This window comes from Ciconia boyciana, chromosome 1 (genome assembly GCF_034638445.1).
Source record: "Ciconia boyciana chromosome 1, ASM3463844v1, whole genome shotgun sequence".
NCBI classification, from domain to species: Eukaryota; Metazoa; Chordata; class Aves; order Ciconiiformes; family Ciconiidae; genus Ciconia; species Ciconia boyciana.
In genome coordinates this window covers 144,347,980-144,365,272 of record NC_132934.1, presented here as the reverse complement: position 1 = coordinate 144,365,272, position 17,293 = coordinate 144,347,980, and positions in this window count along the sequence as shown.

The window sequence follows — 17,293 nt, the reverse complement described above, 5'->3', positions numbered from 1 at the left end:
AATTCTGCTCCCACTGAACTGAACATGTATTGACTCATCTTGGGGAAAACCTCAAATGTCCCAGAGTTTGATTCAAAATAAAGGCCTGAATCTTATTCACACAGAATTTTTGTTTTCTAGACTGAGAAGTCTGAATAGAGACCTGAACAAAGCCTCTGCAGCATGGTACTGTGCACTTGGCCATGCAGTGGTGCTATCTATATTTGTCAGAACAAACTGGCGAGACTCTGGGTCAAGCCAGAAATTTATACGCTGGTCACCCTGCCATAACCTTTCTTCTGGGCCTCCTGACCAGACTGGCAGCTGTGCTGGTGGTATAATCAATTGATCACAGTACTGTATGTTCAACCTTTTATTTAGTCTTCAGGGAAAGGGAATTGGTTAGAGTCTGGAGCTACCAAGCGTGGCTTCTAGCTCAAAGTTCAATGGCTGCTGCTTTCAGGTTTCTTCACTAAAATCTCCAATTTTAGCAAAGGTGATATTTGTCATAATAGCTCATAGCACACTGGAAGCCAACAAATTCATTTTGAGTCAGCTATTGAGCAGCCATCACACAGTAAAAAAAAAAAATAATTGCTGCGACTCTGAACTAAATTTTTTCATTAATTCAGGACTGAAAAGACTCTAATATCCTTAGGAATCTGAATTTCTTGCGCTAATATTATTTTCATGGCATCAAAATGATCTGTTTCCTCTGGGGAGGCAAATAACTCAGTGGGTGGGCTCTGGTCTGGGAGTTAGGGCATTTGAGCTTTCTGCCTTGTGGAACCAGTTGAGAAATTCTTTTAATGAGTGACAATTCTCAGAGTATAGTTTTGTTTCCTTTAAAGTAATTTTTTCTCTGTCAAAAAAAATTCATTTCATTGTAAGCAAAAGGAAAAAAAAGTTTTCTTTTTTGAAAGCTTGTATTTTACTTATCTGTTTCCTTTTATTACTTTTGGAGGAATCAAAAGTAATCCCTTCTTTGGGGGAGGGATTAAATCCCTTCCTTTCCCTTCTCTTGCCCTCCAAGTTTTGAATGATGTCACGTTGTTGCTTCTTTTGGAGAATTTCCACCAAATATGCTTCTACCTACATAGAAGCAGACAGACATGCTATCTGAGTTCTTCATGATAACATCATACCTATCTTCCAAATCTTTCTCTGAAGCAAGCAAGTCCACTTATCTCCATTTTCTGGAAGGGATGATGAGACACCGAAGTCTAGGATCTCAAACTCATTCAGACACCGTAACTCACAGTAAGAATGGCTGAATCAGCTAAATATTAGATTAAAGTCCAGAATTTAAAGTGTGCTTAGGCATGTACAAGGGGAAGCCCCCTGCCCCAAAACATTGGTTCTGTTTTTTTTCCTTGTTACTTGGGGGAGATTTTGTGCCCATCTTGAATAAAAAACAAGAAGGTCTGGAAACGCAAATATATCTCCAGAACTGAAATCCCACTTCTCGGACATTTATACTAATGACACATCTGTTACAATACATACCACAATGAGTCTAGCCTCAGTTGAATACAAATAATTAATATGAATAATACATGGAAATTTTCCTGTTTCTTAAGTGCTAGCTGAGCTGTGTGGTCTACAAACAGAGAAAATGATCCTGATGGTGTTCCAGCTGGTTTGGACAGTAACACAGGTAGTCATCAGAGTTCAAACATGTAATGTTGGCTGGTGGCATATTCTCCAGGAATCGTGGTATACTTTCGAAAGGAATTTTGAGGTTCTTGTTGGAAAGCTTTAAGGAAGAAGTGAGTTTTTGAAAATAATGTAAATCAGTAAACTGAAGTTTAATAGCCTGGTATGAGAAGACACAAGTTCCTTGGGGTATACATGCAATACACTTTCATATTGTGTGTGAGATGTATCTAAGAGATTATGAATTACATGCAAAAGCCAACCGGCATTTTTTACTCTTTAGAGGGGAAAAAAAAAGAAAGCAAGGCCTGGATGATGTTGCCTAGAAGTGTGTACGCTTGTTTATTTTCAAAAGTTGGCTGAGGGCTTGCAGGGAACAGCAGGGTAATGGAATATTCATGAAGCAAATGCCCTTCACTTAGCGGAGGGCAAAGGAAAGCAGATTGCTAAACCCCTTCAAACTTCCCGTGCAAGAAGCTCCTGCTACAGGATAATGAAGCCTGTGTTTGCCACTCTGCAGCGCAGTCCTAACCTGGCACCGCTCGGATCTTTCACCTCTCTCTTCCGTTTTGACTCCTCCTCCTATTTTCAGGCATGGATCCCTGCCGCTGCCACACGCTGCCCCTTTGACCACAGCTACAGTGGCACAGACCTGCATAACCGATCACAGACTCGCAGAAACCCTCCTGTTTTCCCCCGGAGCTAGCCTGGGAGGATGAGAAGCACCAAGCCGCTGCTGCGAGTGTGGTCCTCACCTGTCAATACCTGAGCACAGCGGGGGTTGGCGAGTGCCCATCACCTGCTGGCCCAGAGAGGCAAGCTGGTTTTCACTTTGTTTCGTGCATTTACTTTAATGAGCACTGGGACAACTGGAAGGAAGCTTTATCGCCATTATCAGGGGATACAGACAGACTTCAGGGCTCAAGCAGTCGGTCTCCCACTGTACACAAGGTGCTAGCCATTTTCAGCCCCACAACTGCACAGCATCTTGAGCGCCGGAAAAATACTGCACCAAGCCCAGCGTCCCAGCACGCCAGCACCCCGGCACCCTGGCACCCCAGCACCCCGGCACCCCAGCACCCCAGCATCGCAGCACAGGCAGGCACAATGAGACACTTGCCGCAAGAGCGGTGCCTGTCGTGACTAACAAAAGCACGAGCGGGGGCGATGCCCTGCCCTCGCGTGGGCTCCTGCGCCCGTGGCGGGCTCGGCGTGGCCAAGCGCAGCGTGCCGCTGCCGGGCACGCGGGGCGCGATTGTTCGTTCCCGGCTGGCCAGATTGGTGTCAGCTGCCCGCGGCCCCGGGCAGCGGTCCCCTGGGCCCCGCGGACGGAGGCGGCCAGCACACAAAACCAGCAGGCACGAAGCAGCAGGTGGCCCCCATGGAGGTAATCAGGATCACATTCAACGGGGGAGCCGGCTCAATTTTCAGCCCCGTGTCTGCCGAGGGGCCTGGAGCTGCCTTGTTAATGCTGCAGGGAACACGTGGGACACATTGACTGCATTAATTGTCCCCACTCATTCAGCGGTGGATGAATTATAATGTTACCACTCCAGGGTAAAGCAAACACCTATCATAACAATCATGTCATTAGTGTGCAGATGCCGGCTGCTCTGCTTAACCTTTTGTATCTTTTTTTTTTTTTTTTTATGGCATGCAATAAGAATATTTTTTATTGTTTTTCATATAATTGATTTTTAGGTTGCAAGTGTCGCTAAACCTTGAAACAAGCGCAGCCGCATTACTCAACAGCTAGGAATAAGCACATGGACTGGCAAAGAACAGATTAAAGTTCCTTTAGAGAGAAACACTAAGGCTTTAAAAGTTTATGTTTGCAGTTTGGTTTATCATTTCCAGTGTGACTGACACATTCGTTATTCACATAACAAGAGCTCTAAAAAGACTAATGGTCTTTAAAAAATATAACAGTCTTAGAAATGCTTCTAATTTAACTACAGCTACTAGTGACCAAAGATTATATATGCACACCCAGACAAATGCCACATTCTGGTTTGAAAATTAAACTATTCACTTCTCTGCAGAAAATCTTTTTGTTTGCTGTTATGTACACGTACACACATATATGGAGAGACACACACACACATATATACACACACACATACAGATGTACATATGCATGTATGTATGTATATGGACACTCCTTTTTATGTATGAAACTTCATATTAATTTAATATTCCTATGTATATTAATAAAATACTCTGTTGGCTTCAAGTTGCATTTACTCACACATGCACCACAAAGCTTCTCTGAGTGTTGCAACATTATTATCCTGCAATTAATGATCCTGAGCGGGTGCTATGTTCTCATTTCTCTTTAATTGAGCCCTATTCTGCGATTAGTGGGTATTCTTAAATGGCACTGCCAAGTGTGCTTGGAACTTCCCACTGCATGTTCCTAAAGCGCTCAAGCGCTCATTCAGGCTTTACCTGTAATCCCTTTCCCTGCGAGATTCGCAAGCACAGAGCCCACTCCCACCAGCCCTTGTGCATGCTGTTAGCAATTGCTCATCTAAGCACTCAAGAAAGCAAAACTGGCAGGTTGTGAGAGGGGTTTGCATGGTTCAGCACTTGGTCCTGACTCTGCCCTGAGGTCTGTTAAAACATGCAGATCCCTTATGCTTGCATAGACCACTGCTGGAGCCAGCGGCCTTGTGTCACTTTTTGTTAAAGCTACTGATAGGTATTGCGACACCATTTAGGAGTTAACTGTTCATTCATCTTCCATACGTGAGCTTCAGCACGCATTCTTTGTGAAGGTGGAAAGGAGTTGCTCCCCCATCTCCCCTCTGCCCTCTCCCAGCACTTCTTCATGCCCCCTTTGTTAGGAAATGATCTGAGGTTCCCAGGCTTGCAGACATTTATCAGTCAAATCCTTGACGTTACCTGCTGCAAATATGCTCAGGAGGTTCAATGGAAATAGCCACATGGTGTAAAGCCAAGCTTGCAAATAAAACTTTGAGTAATTTGCACCTAAAACCATGGTGCAAGAGGTGGGAGATGTGCATAGAGAATATCGGTGCACTATTTGTAGATGTACAAATGTACAGTTGCATTATTCATTGTTTGACACTTATTGAGAGTTGAGTTTAGAAAGAGATCTAACAGTAGACATAGTGTCATAAGGCAAGAACAGGGAACGGGAGGAATGATAGAGTAGTACCAATACAATTACTTATACTAAATACATGTAAATCTATAGCATGAGTAAGTGCATGGCAGGATGAGGTTAAGGATGAGGTTAAAGTTTTATGGGTATTGTTTCGGCGTTTTTTAAAATCATTAGATGCCTTAGCTGACTAATTTTGTGTAGGTGCTTGCGGTTTGTGAAATGGAGAAGCCATTTAAAATGGTTTAGTCACATTTTAGCCTTAAACAAGTATTTAATTTTTACATATGCATGTAAAACCATGTTGTTTATTGGTATTTCCACTGAAAATTACTGTGATTCAGCTCTTTTGGATGCATTTCAAAAGTGTAAAGTGAATTTATGTTCCATAATCAGTACAAGGTGTATTTCCCTGAAATCAAATAAGTTGTTTTTTATTATGATGGTGGATTCATCTGAGAATATAATACCATTTTCTGGTATGCTATATTTCTGTAAAAGCAGAATACAGTCTTACATAGCCCTTATAATGCTGTATACAAATACATTAAACGGTATAATCTTTTTTCCATACTTCCCCTTTAGATTGTTTGTGAATAGGAGAATTCATCTTTCAGACTTTCATTTGCTTTATATGTGCAAGTACACACTGTCAGACTAAAAACTCTGCAGTTTCTGAAAAGTGTTTTTATGAACAAAATAAAAACCTGCAATTGTATCCTGTTTGATCATTTTTTTTTCCTCCAAATAATATTTATGGTATGTTTTTTCAAGCACACATATTTGGTTGATCAAAAACAAACAATGTTATTCAGTGGCAGTTGGGTGTCTGTGCATGTGTTTTTCCCCACAAGTAACCTAGGCTAAAATCAACTTTATCCAGACATTTTTTCCCCTAGTCTCCAAAAAAATTACCGTAAAAATGAACCCATATGAAAATGAGCTCTTGCATGTAAAATATTTTCCCACACATTGCTGCTGCTGAATGTTTTTACTTAGCTTGCTGAAAATGGTATGTCTGCACAAATAATGAATGTGTGCTGCCATCACATCCATTCTCACATTTTCCTATTTGAAAAATATGTGTACAGTATGGACATGCTATAGATTGGGAAATAAGTCCTCTCTTTTTGATTACAAAATATTCTACTGTAAATTAGTAAAAAGTTTGCTGATAATTTGACCCGCTGCAATATATTGAAGTCTGATTACCACTTTTTAAACCTATAAGTATGTGTGTTATTTGCTAGCATATGTGCACATATTTATAAACATTAAAGCAGCATGACATTTTGGATTGTATATATGGACATAATAATACCTAATAGATTGTTAGGCACATTTATCATTTACCATATATTTTTGCTAATCCCTGGATGATAACGAAAAATAAAAATCTAACCTAAAGATGACTTGTGTTACAGTTTGCTGTAACAGTTGCTGTAAGAATATTATTCAGACATGAAAACTACTTACGGGGAGAAGTTCACAAGTAAATAAGCTTATAAACTTAAATGCTGATTTATACCAGCTGAGGTTCTGCTCTCTAGGACATTTTTCTTTTCCGTAGTAGTCATGGATCGTTTTATACCCAAATAACTGGATAATTAAAATAGCTTATGGTTCCCCATATAATATACATTATTATATTAACAACACTGCTGTAATGGTTTAAGAAACATAAAATTAAATTCAGAGCTGTTTTCTTAAACCCTTCATAAATATTTTAGAAGTTAATTAGGAGACTACAGGTATGAATAGACCAAGATTTATTCATAATTAAAAATCAGATATCACATGTCACCTCTTCTGATAGAGAAAAACCTTTAATTGCCTGTAATTAGGCAATTGTCCCTATAGTTTGCTAAAGTGGATTGAATTGGAATGAATTTGGTAGAAAGACATATTCATGGTAATAAGCTAAGTTGCCTGCATTTTCTTTGTTAGATTGGGTTTTTTTTACATGTTGGTACAGAATATGGTAGAAATAGTAAACTATGCATTTCTTACTTACTGATACATTAAGTCACAGGAAATACCTTTCTGTATAATTTGATATAATTTGGCATCTGACCTTTATCTAATGCCTCATAACTTTTCATGCCAATTATTTTGTCTTCCTTTACCAAAACGTGAACAAAAAACTGAGCTAATGAATGACAATATATTCATTCAGCAGACCTAAGATATATTTTTCCAAAGTTGTAATTAGCATTCCACTTTTTACAATGTGGAAATGAAACAAAGAAAAATAGATTTTCTGGACCCCAATTTCTTGGGGGAAATTACTGATCAAAACAAACACCAGAAACATTGTCGCTTAGGTATCTGACCCTGAAGTATGGTGTATGATATGCATGCACGATCTAGAGCAGTTCCCAGAAGGTATGGTGTTGGCTAAAATTTTAAAATCTGCTTTCTTTAAGGCAGGTATTTACATATAAGCATCTAAATATAAATGGCTTAATTTCCTACAGTATGAACATCTACGTATTTTGCCAAACTCAGTAAGAACTACATATGCCATTTGATAGTTAAGACAGTTTTAGTGTAGTTTCTACATCCTGTAAAGCCTTGCACACGTGCTTTACCTGGCATACTGACTGGCTTTGAAGTCACTGGAACTTCTCACAGAGTGCAGAATTAAGTCTGCAGAAGTTATTGCTGTGTTCAAGCCAAGGGCCTGACTCTGGAATATTCTTGCCCTTATGCTTACTAAGTGCCTTTCTAATCAATACGATATTTCATTTTGGTTAGAAATTCCCAGCTACAAACCTAATTGGACTTGACTCACCCTGTATCATCAGGCATGCAATTCCCAGCTCACAGCCCTGCTGAGCCTTCTTGGACATGGTTTGCCAAATGCTGGCTCTCACAATATGTCTGCACTAGACATGTGCCTGCTCCCTCAAAACTAAGTAATAAAGTATTAGTTATTTAGGACAAAAATATTCCAAGGTATTTAATATCCTTCAGTTAATCAGACTTTTCTGTTCAGGTTCTAGTCAGTCATTAGACTTCCTTTGGAGTCCTCCTTCTTTCTCATATCTATCTATTTATCTATCTACTTATAAATACATATAAATATATATGTACGCTGTTGCCTATACAGCTTCTGGATAATGACCCTTTCTTCTGCCCTTCCTAATTATTCTTTATCTGTTTACTTTCATTTGGCCTCCAGGGTTTATCATCTAGTCTGTTGGCAACGTGCTGGATTTGTCTTCTGGTTTTTTTTGTTGTTGTGGTTTTTTTTTTTCTTTGCCCTTTATAGCTCTTGTGACTTTGGGTCTTTTGTACTACAGATCTTTAACATTTGTTATTTAGCATTGGCAGAGACTTTGAAATTAGGCCAGACTGGATGTCCAGTGCACATGGTTGCTAGCAGTGTCAAAGGACCGTACTGAATGTCATAGGTCATTTCTAGTCCTGTGTTTTTAAGTCTCTGTTTTTTTAACTCTGGAGACAGGATTTTTGAAGTCTGCAGCTCACCTCTCTGTATTAGCAATGTGTGCTGCAGTGTTCTTGCCTTCATTTGTCATGTTGCTTTCCAGCTGGCATTTCTTATCACCCTTCGGCAATACAGGAATACTAAAAATTCTGTTAAGGGGCAGTTGCTAAATGGCAATGCTGCCTTCCAACTGTGGCTTTCCTAAGTTGTTCAGAAAATTATTACATCTCAGTTATTTAGATTATTTGTATCTGTTATGGGTATGTCTCAGAGACAGTGAGAAACACACTAACAGGTTAATTTTTAAGGTCTTTATAGCCACCTTCCTCGCTTGCTACAGCCCAGTCTTGGAGTTCCTTAAGACCCGTCTCAGCAGAACCAGAGATGCTTAAGCAGAGATTTCAGGATAGTGTATGTTAACTTTAAAGAAACTTGTTGTGATATTAATGAATTACTTTGTCTTGGCAACAAGTTCTCTTTTACAAGTGGGATATGTCTCAGCCTAATTTTAGCCATCTAACAGTCGGACATCCAATTTCAAGTGGTCATGTAGGCTCCATTTGTAGTCCCTGCAGGGAGAGGCACACATCCATTTTGGAGGCAATTCATTCCACCTATTTTAGATGCTTATTTTGAGGATCAATTGCCCTCTACAGGTTTATTGCTCCTTGCGGTGACATTACATGTAGCCTAGGTGACCAGCTTAGACAGGATGCTCAATTTTTATACGGCTAAAAGTAAGTGAAATTAATCCAACTTTAGTTTTGTCACATTTGTAGAATTGAAAGAATTTTCTTGACTACCTATTAGACAGTGCTCTGAACTAAAGTAGAGGGAGAGATTCTGTATTTCTCATTACACATGTAGGCAAAATTTGACCTGAATGTCCAAAGCTAAAATTAAAATTCTTAATTAGTCCTTCCCATAAGTATTTGAAATCCAGATATAGCAAGTTACCATCTCTAGATAAAAGAAACAGACATTGTACTGAGGAAATAGACATGGTCCAGTGCATGTATTGTAGGTATGCATGTACGCAAACATATGTTCTTATACAAATACATGGAGATGCACATGGCTCTCACAATGCACACAGACTCATATCCCAGTTCTGCAGATAGTGTTGTAGGTTAAATGTGTGTGTGCATGGCATGAGTAAAGGCAAATGTCTGGACAGCTTAGTGAAAAGAACTAAGGGCCCTGAAGCCATTAAACTTTACAGACCAAATATTAGTTTGCCTTAAATCAAAGAATACCATTGACGGTCTTCCAACAGAGTCTAATATTCTGTATTTCACGACATATTAGGATCAGTCATAGAACACCTGTAAAGAGTTAGTCTGCTCATGAATAAGTTGCCAGTGTTTTATGAACATCAAGATTGGTGAATGGTTAGGCATTAAACCTTTAGAAACATTTAAAGGAGACTGACAAGAACCTGTGGACTAATACACAATTTACATATGTTATGTAGGACATCTTCACTCCGTTGTACCCTAAGCAGTGTGGAGGCAATAATGAAAACTGGAACAGAAATTTATTTAAGAGAAAGGAAAGACAACAAGCCAGTTTTGAATGGAAAGTTCTTCTTTGGAAACCCTGAGCCCATTGTCTCTATCAGATAGGAGTCATGACTGGTTACATTACGGTTAAGCCTATATGACATTTTGAGGGACTTAGCCTAAAGTTGAGATGACCTTGGCAAACAAGCCTACAAGTGCTACCTCCAGCGCTACTATAACCTACCACCAGGACCGTCTTGGGTCCTGTGTGCTCAGGCATGTCCTAATGGGCCATTAATGTGTGCTTTGTCACTTAAACATGCCCAGAGACAATGCTGACTGGCTGCTCACAGGCTGTGGGCTGTTGGCAAGTCTGCTTTCTGTGTAAAGGAGGTGAACAGGGACAAACCTTTGAGACCAGCAGAGGTACAGCCTCAGATACTGTATTTGTCAGCCTTCTGCATAAAGCCAGTCACAGCTGGTGGCACAGTCAGTATGGAGGCTTCCATAGGAAAAACAGTAGCTCAGAGGTGAGCCCCAACCCACAGCCAAAAGACGAGGTCCTGAGAAGCTTGCTGGTCACATGACCTCATGCATCAGGTCCTCCCTGTGCAACCCAGCCCCAGCAGAGCATCTCCTTGAATTCAGTGTAAATCATCTGTTGTTCACAGGCATAAAGGGAAGTCTGTGTCCACACAAACCAATTTGTGAAAGGGAGCTGCTGGGACTGTATCTGCACACACCTTCCTCCCAAACTGTACCTCTGCAGGGGTAAACTACTTGAGGTTTAGGGTTGTTGAGGCTAATGATGCTGCTGAGATTCCAGACAAGGCAGATATCTTTTTAGTACTCCCTTAACTTTATGAATACCTGACCCACACGCTTTGGATCCTGTTTCTTGAGGTATTTCAATACTTATTTAAATTAAAATAATCTAAGTTTAGTGTTACTTTATTATACATATATGTATAAATATATATTTACATATATTTACTGTATAACACCCACGCATACACACATATATTGTTTATATGCACATTATTCATAAATCCAACTGGAGTGAAAACCCTCATATTTGAGGAAAAGGAAGGTGTCTTTCAGGATTCCATTGTTCTAATGCTTTGACTTTTATTCTGAATTTAACAGGGTTTTAATACATTTCAGTGCAAAAGAAATAATGAATTTTTCAATGCCCATATGATATGCTGTGTTTCTTTATATGAGCCATATTCTGCTTAATGGGAAGATTTCTAGGTTATAATCACCCATAATATCTGTTTCTTTAATATGATCTTTATAGAAATACATCATATAACACAGGGATACTGGTGTGGTATTTGTTTTCCGTCTCACCAACAAAAGCATACAATGACTTTGCACTGTGTTTTTAAATAAGGACAAAAACATGGTGCCAGTCTGTAAACCACAATTCTGTGTTTTATCAGAAGACAAGGTATGAAAGGGTAAGTCAGCTTTCAAGGAATCTTTGCAATCTGTAGGACTGTATAAAAAAGGCAGTGATAGTAATTAGCCTTTTAAAATAATTCCTCATACCCTTAAGCACATTACGGAAATTTATAGTACACATCAGATGTCTGTCTGTGTGTGGGGTGGGAGGTGCATGTATGTGCATGTATGAGTATGTGAGAGAGTGAAAGAGAGGTTTCCAGCCATCTTTGCATGGCTGCATTTGTAACTGAACTGAAACGATGAAGCAATTTGTAGTGGTGTCAGTAACTCCTCAGGGGATGCTCACTGAATGCATGTCATTAAGTGCCACACAATTTGCTTGGCTTGTTGCTCACTCTGTGACACCAGTTCATGATATGTTCTTAAAGATTATAACATTCTGCTCTTTAATTTTAGAGGTATTAATGTTTGGTTATTCTTAACTAATCCCAAATATTCCACCACTCCCATCCTACCACTGGCTGCTCAGCAATAAAAAATCCTGTTTTGCTCTTTGCCAGACTGATCTATTGCCATGATTATATTAATCAGTAACACGTTCCAGAGGAGAATAAGGTGGTGGGGCAAAGCTCATTGTCCACTTAAGTACTCCTAACTTTTCACCATAAAAAAGGAAAAATAGTATGAGACTAGGGGATTGACTCCCAGTTTGAACTACCACATACGCACAGACTTACTGTGCATAGAGTAGCTGTTTGTCTAGCACTTTTGGACACCTGGACATTTGGCAATTACTACCCAGGAAGTCAGCTTTAACAGAAAAGTACCTGAGAAGTCCTCGTGGATAAGTCGAACATGAGCAAGCAATGTGCCCTTGCAGCAATGAAGGGCAAGGGCATCCTGGGCTGCGTTAGCTATGTTCTTACCTAGCCACAGGTGGAAGAAATGATCTTTCTCCTCCATCTGGAACTTGTGAAATACTGTGTCCAGTTTTGGGCTTCCCAGTATGCATAGGAAGTCCCATGAGTGGTTACCAAGTTGATTAGGGGCTGGAGCACATGCCATATGAGGAGAGACTGGGACAGCTGGGTCTGTTCATCCTGGAGAAGAGAAGGTTTCAGGGGGATCTAATTGTTCTCTACAGGTACCCAACAAGAAAGAAGACAGAGCCAAACTCTTCCCAAAAGTGTGCAGGGATAGGAGAAGAGTCAACAGACACTGCTTAAAACACACAAAAATCTGAAAATTCTTGATAAAAGAAAGTTTTTTGGATCAACCATGAGGTTGGTCAAATGCTGGAAGAGGTTACCCAGAGAGGCTGTGGGATCAACATCTTTGGAGGTGTTCAAGATTAAACTGGACATAGCCCTGTGCAACCTGATCTGAATTAGACTTCCTCTGAGTGGAAGGTGGGTCCAGAGAGCTCTTGAGGTCCCTTCCAGTCTATGTGGTTGTGCAATGGCCTGATTCAATAACTGAGTCCTTTCTTCCCCATGTCCCCCACATGCAGTTCCATGCAATATCCTTCAGTTGAGAAAATGAGACTAACATATGGCAGAAGTAGCTATAGACTGGGAGTTAGGCTATACATTAAATTCTCACAAGTGGTGTGGAATGCAGGTCTCCTGTGTCTTATATGGTGCTTTAACTACTGGGCTCTTGGATAAAAGGAGGGAACCATCTCCCTCCTTCTGCGATCTGGCTCTTTGCTTCATTTGCTTTTATATGCAGTGCCTCTAAATGAAGTGTTCTGTTCTCGATTGACCCAAACACTTTTTTCTTTTTTTTTCATTTCTTCAAGAAGAAACAAAACCTGTTTAATTTAGTTCAGGCTGAGCCAACTTAAAAAAAAAAATGCTTTGGTTTGGCAGCTGCATGTGAGTGATTCTCACTGCCCTTAAGAAGGAATAGAAAGTTCAGTGGCTTCCTTCCCAATCTGTGGGCCAAGACAGTGGCCAGGAAGGATTGTTTTACAGCTTTAGACTCCGGCCCAGAGGCTGAATTTCATTCCAGTTTATCCTCTGCTTTATGCTCACATTACATCCAATCTTTACAATCTTTTTTTATAGAGTCAAAAAACATCCAAAAATATTAAAAAAGATTAAAGTACAAATCACCATTGGCAGCCTACTTAGCACTTAAATAGCAATCCCCCTCTTTTGATTGTTTTACGCAATAAGAAAAAATCAAATAGAGAGTAAATAAGACACAATTTCTAAGTGAATTCCAGGCTTCTAGTTGTCATTATCCATAAGTTTTCCAAGAACAGTCTAGAAAATTCTATGGGTTTTTTTCTGTGTAAAATTATAGAAATGTCAGTTCCAACATGAATATACACCAGTATTCAAAGAGCAACAACCAGCACTCTTCTTTCCTCCAACTTGCTTCTATACCAACGAATAGTTTGTTGTTATAGGTGAGCTACTAGGAGAAGAAGCTATAACATGGGCCATTATTATTATTATTATTATTATTATTATTAATAAATGTTTTAAAAAAGAAGAATTAGAGGCTGAATTAAAACAGTAGAAAAAGTGTGCTACATGGACATGTGCTCAGATGGGAGTTGAAGAGTATCTGGTTCCTGTGGCCTCCGCTGCCACAGAAGGCGGCCAAGCAACTCCATACTCCATTTCTGGCAGCTCAAAGCCATTGATTTTACCTTTAAAAAAGATGTAGCAAGGATGCATTGAGCAGAACTCCATTTGGGGAAGATGCCAAATAGATGTATATGAGAGTATGTGGCTTCTCTGCCTTCATACAAGTACTGGGCCTTAGGTGCACCTTCACTGCTTCCAAACTGAGCTTTGAACCTGGTGCAGTGGGACCTAACCTGTATGTAATGGGGATTAGAAAGGCTTCAAGCCTGGCACTGTAAGATTCTAATTCGATGTAGCACAAACTGTGGTAGCAGGGGGAGTGGCTGAGTTGTGAGGACACCATTATGTCTTGACACAGCTCTGCGTATCAAGATATCTTGAGCTATCTGCATACAAAACTACCAAGAGCTTCTTGGTAAGTCCTAGACACAAGTAAATCAGAAATTTGGGCAGGCTACAGTACTGCAAACTGAAGCAAACCTTCTGATGAAGCTGTTTGCAATAGCAATGGAAACGCAATCTCCATGTGCTGAAGGAATAAAGTTTTCAAACACTTCCATTCCTATGACTGCCAATATCTCCTTGGACAAGTAAACCACTTCTCATCAGTTTCCACAACTGTAAAAGGCAAATAAGGATACTTATCTTCCTTGCAAGAATTTTTGAGGTCTGTACGTGTAAAGAACTTCATAAGTGGGGGTGTTGCATTGCATAATACTGTCTTCTATGGCTACAGAAGGACATTTGACTACTCTGGTAAATTTTGCTTTATGTTTAAGTAAAATACATACTTGATGAACTAGAGCTAACTTTAAAATAAACAAGTAAAAAAACCCCACCTGAGCAAAAAGAGGAAAAAAACTCTTTTCCTTCTATTTATTCATTTCATGTTAATAATTTATGTTATTATAATCAATTGCTCCCACTTGCTTCCAGAAGAAACCCACCTGAACCTTCTGACGTCATGGATGGTGAGAGTCATTTTGACTGGAATAAATTTTGTAGAAATTTTTCCAGTGTTGTCATAAGCTTTCTTTTATTCTGTTTCTTCTAAGGATGCTATAATTCTGTGGACCTTCCACAGGAAACTGCTGGGTACTTTCCCCATTCCTGCCACGTACCAGACTTGGGAATATAAGTAAAGTGTGGTGTTGTCTCTTTGCATCAGTTCACACCACCACAAAGAGGCCATCAGTAATGTGAGACTTTAACTAGTATGAAATATTTCATTTATAATTAGCAGTATTAAACATGTTTTTCTAAATTTTGTGTTTATGGTGATTAATTATTTAGCAATTGCATGAAGTCTGAATATTTGTGTAAAATGGGTTTAACCTTTAAAAGTACTGAACACTGTGCCAAGAATATAATCAGGGTTTGAAAAATGGGAAAGATCTAGCTGGAGAGCACTTTTGTATGTGCCTAACTTTACGTACCTAAGCCTGTACTTCTGTGCTCGGCCGGGCTGGGATCCTGGCACTCAGCACCTTGCTAGATCAAGACTTCAAGAAGCATAGATTACCATTAATCCCTTCCTACTAGGAAGGACACCATGTCCCAGCTGTGGCTGCACAGCACGCTCTGCCTGGCTAAACCTGTCCTGCCAAACAACTTCAGGCTGTGAAGATACTTGGCCGAACAAGAGAAAGCTCACACCTGCTTTTCCTCACGGCCGTAATGTACTTTGGCACTGCCACTCTGGCACCAGGGCTTCCTGCAGCCCCTCTATCTGTCTTTGCGTTTTCTCGCTGGGGGGAAGGTGTGAAGCAGGCTCAGTAGGAGCTGCAGCGGGCTGCAGACCCGGTGCAGCCCCGGCCGGGCTGGAGGAGGCTCGGCTGCCAATCACCTCTCTCTAAGCTACGCTACCCTTGTTCAATAGAGGTAATGGGTCCAGTGGGCAAGTAATAGGTCCGGTGGGTCTATTACACATTTTTATTGAAAAGCAAAATAAATAGCCCCGTAAAACTCACACACTGCCCCAGGGCTGTAATAATTTATGCACCTTCTTACACCTTCTTTTTCCTTCTTTTCCTCTTTGCCTTTTCAGAGGTGCTTGAGTGAACTTTTCCAGCATGGCAGGTAAGAGTTTTTGTAAATTCATCACCAATCGTTGGAATAAGGCAATATTTGAAAATACTGCATGTTGTTATGTAGAGAACTGTGGCAGGCCTTTACTACTTGATTATACACATGTGTAGTACCAAAGGAGATCACATTTTACTCAGCCAAACTTGTTTAATAGAAAGAGCATAAAAATCAAAGTATGTGTACTATCAGGTTTGCTTCCCACAGAGAATGTGTTTTTCCACAAAACTAAGGAAAAGGTAATTTACCACTCAAAGAAGCTGGGAAAAAGGAGAACATTCTTCCCTAAACAGCAACAATTATGCATTTGGCACGCAGTAGTAAAAGCAATTCTGCTTCCCTTCTTAGCCCATAGTAAATCTGTACCTGGGACTGATTAGAGAACAACTGGAGAGGTGCTGCTTTTCTTTTCAAGGTCTACCAATGAATTTTTCTTTTTTTTTTTTTTTTTTGTTCTGAACATGTTTTACCAGTAGAGTTAAGACTGTCCACCTCCTTTGTGGTTGGCATCCACTTATTCTTCATTTGTACAAATACAGATTTCTTATGAGTGGGGGAGAAGAAACCCCAATGCTGTTGGAAAGTCAGGATGATGAATCAAAGGACATGACAAAGGAAATCATCCTGATGGGAATCCCTTGAGACCTGTAGAAATCCATACTTTCTTGAGTATCATAAGAGCAGTATTTTGAATTGTGCTTTTCCTAGTCCAATCCAGATGATGCAGCGGGATGTGAAAATGCTGCACCTTTAAACCCTAAAAGCAGTTTTAGACAAAATCTTAGCAAGGTAAGTGTAGCTTTGCTGTACCAAACCAAACGACTCACTGCTTTGCTGCTCTGTCTCTGGAACCTGTTTCTTCACAAGAACATGGACATATTAAGCACCTTTGGAATAACCTACCTTTGCAGGGAGGGAAAAAATCTTAACCTCCATTAGTTAGTGGGTAGCATAAGCCCAAGAGCAAGGGAATGGATATATTTTCTAAAACTCTTTGTTGACTTTTATCCTTATTGTTAACAATTTGGATAGTCTCATTACCAGGTGGCTGTTGTGCAGGATGATTTTATCTAAAGCAGCTGTTTTCCTTTTTTTTTTTTTTCACTTGTGAGACCAAAACAAGAGGAAAAAAATCAATTTAAAATAAACAAAAACCCCTTCCTAAATTCAATAGAACACTCTAGGCAGAGCACTTGAGACAGATGTTGAGGAAAGAGGAAAACACAATCTCTTTATGATTTACTCCTTCCTCTTCCGCAAAATTGTCATTAACACCTAAAAATTGGGAGACAACAATAATTATTTCAGACTGTGAAACAGTGAATAAAACTTTATAGAAAAGCTCCTGGTAGGATTAGTGCTCAGCTGGAAACTGAGACTGCCACGTGGAGAATGCCACGGCATAACACGGATGAGTAAGGCACCAGTGAGGAAACTAAACAGGTATCTAGCACATGGGAAATAAAGGGAGAGCCCCGGAACT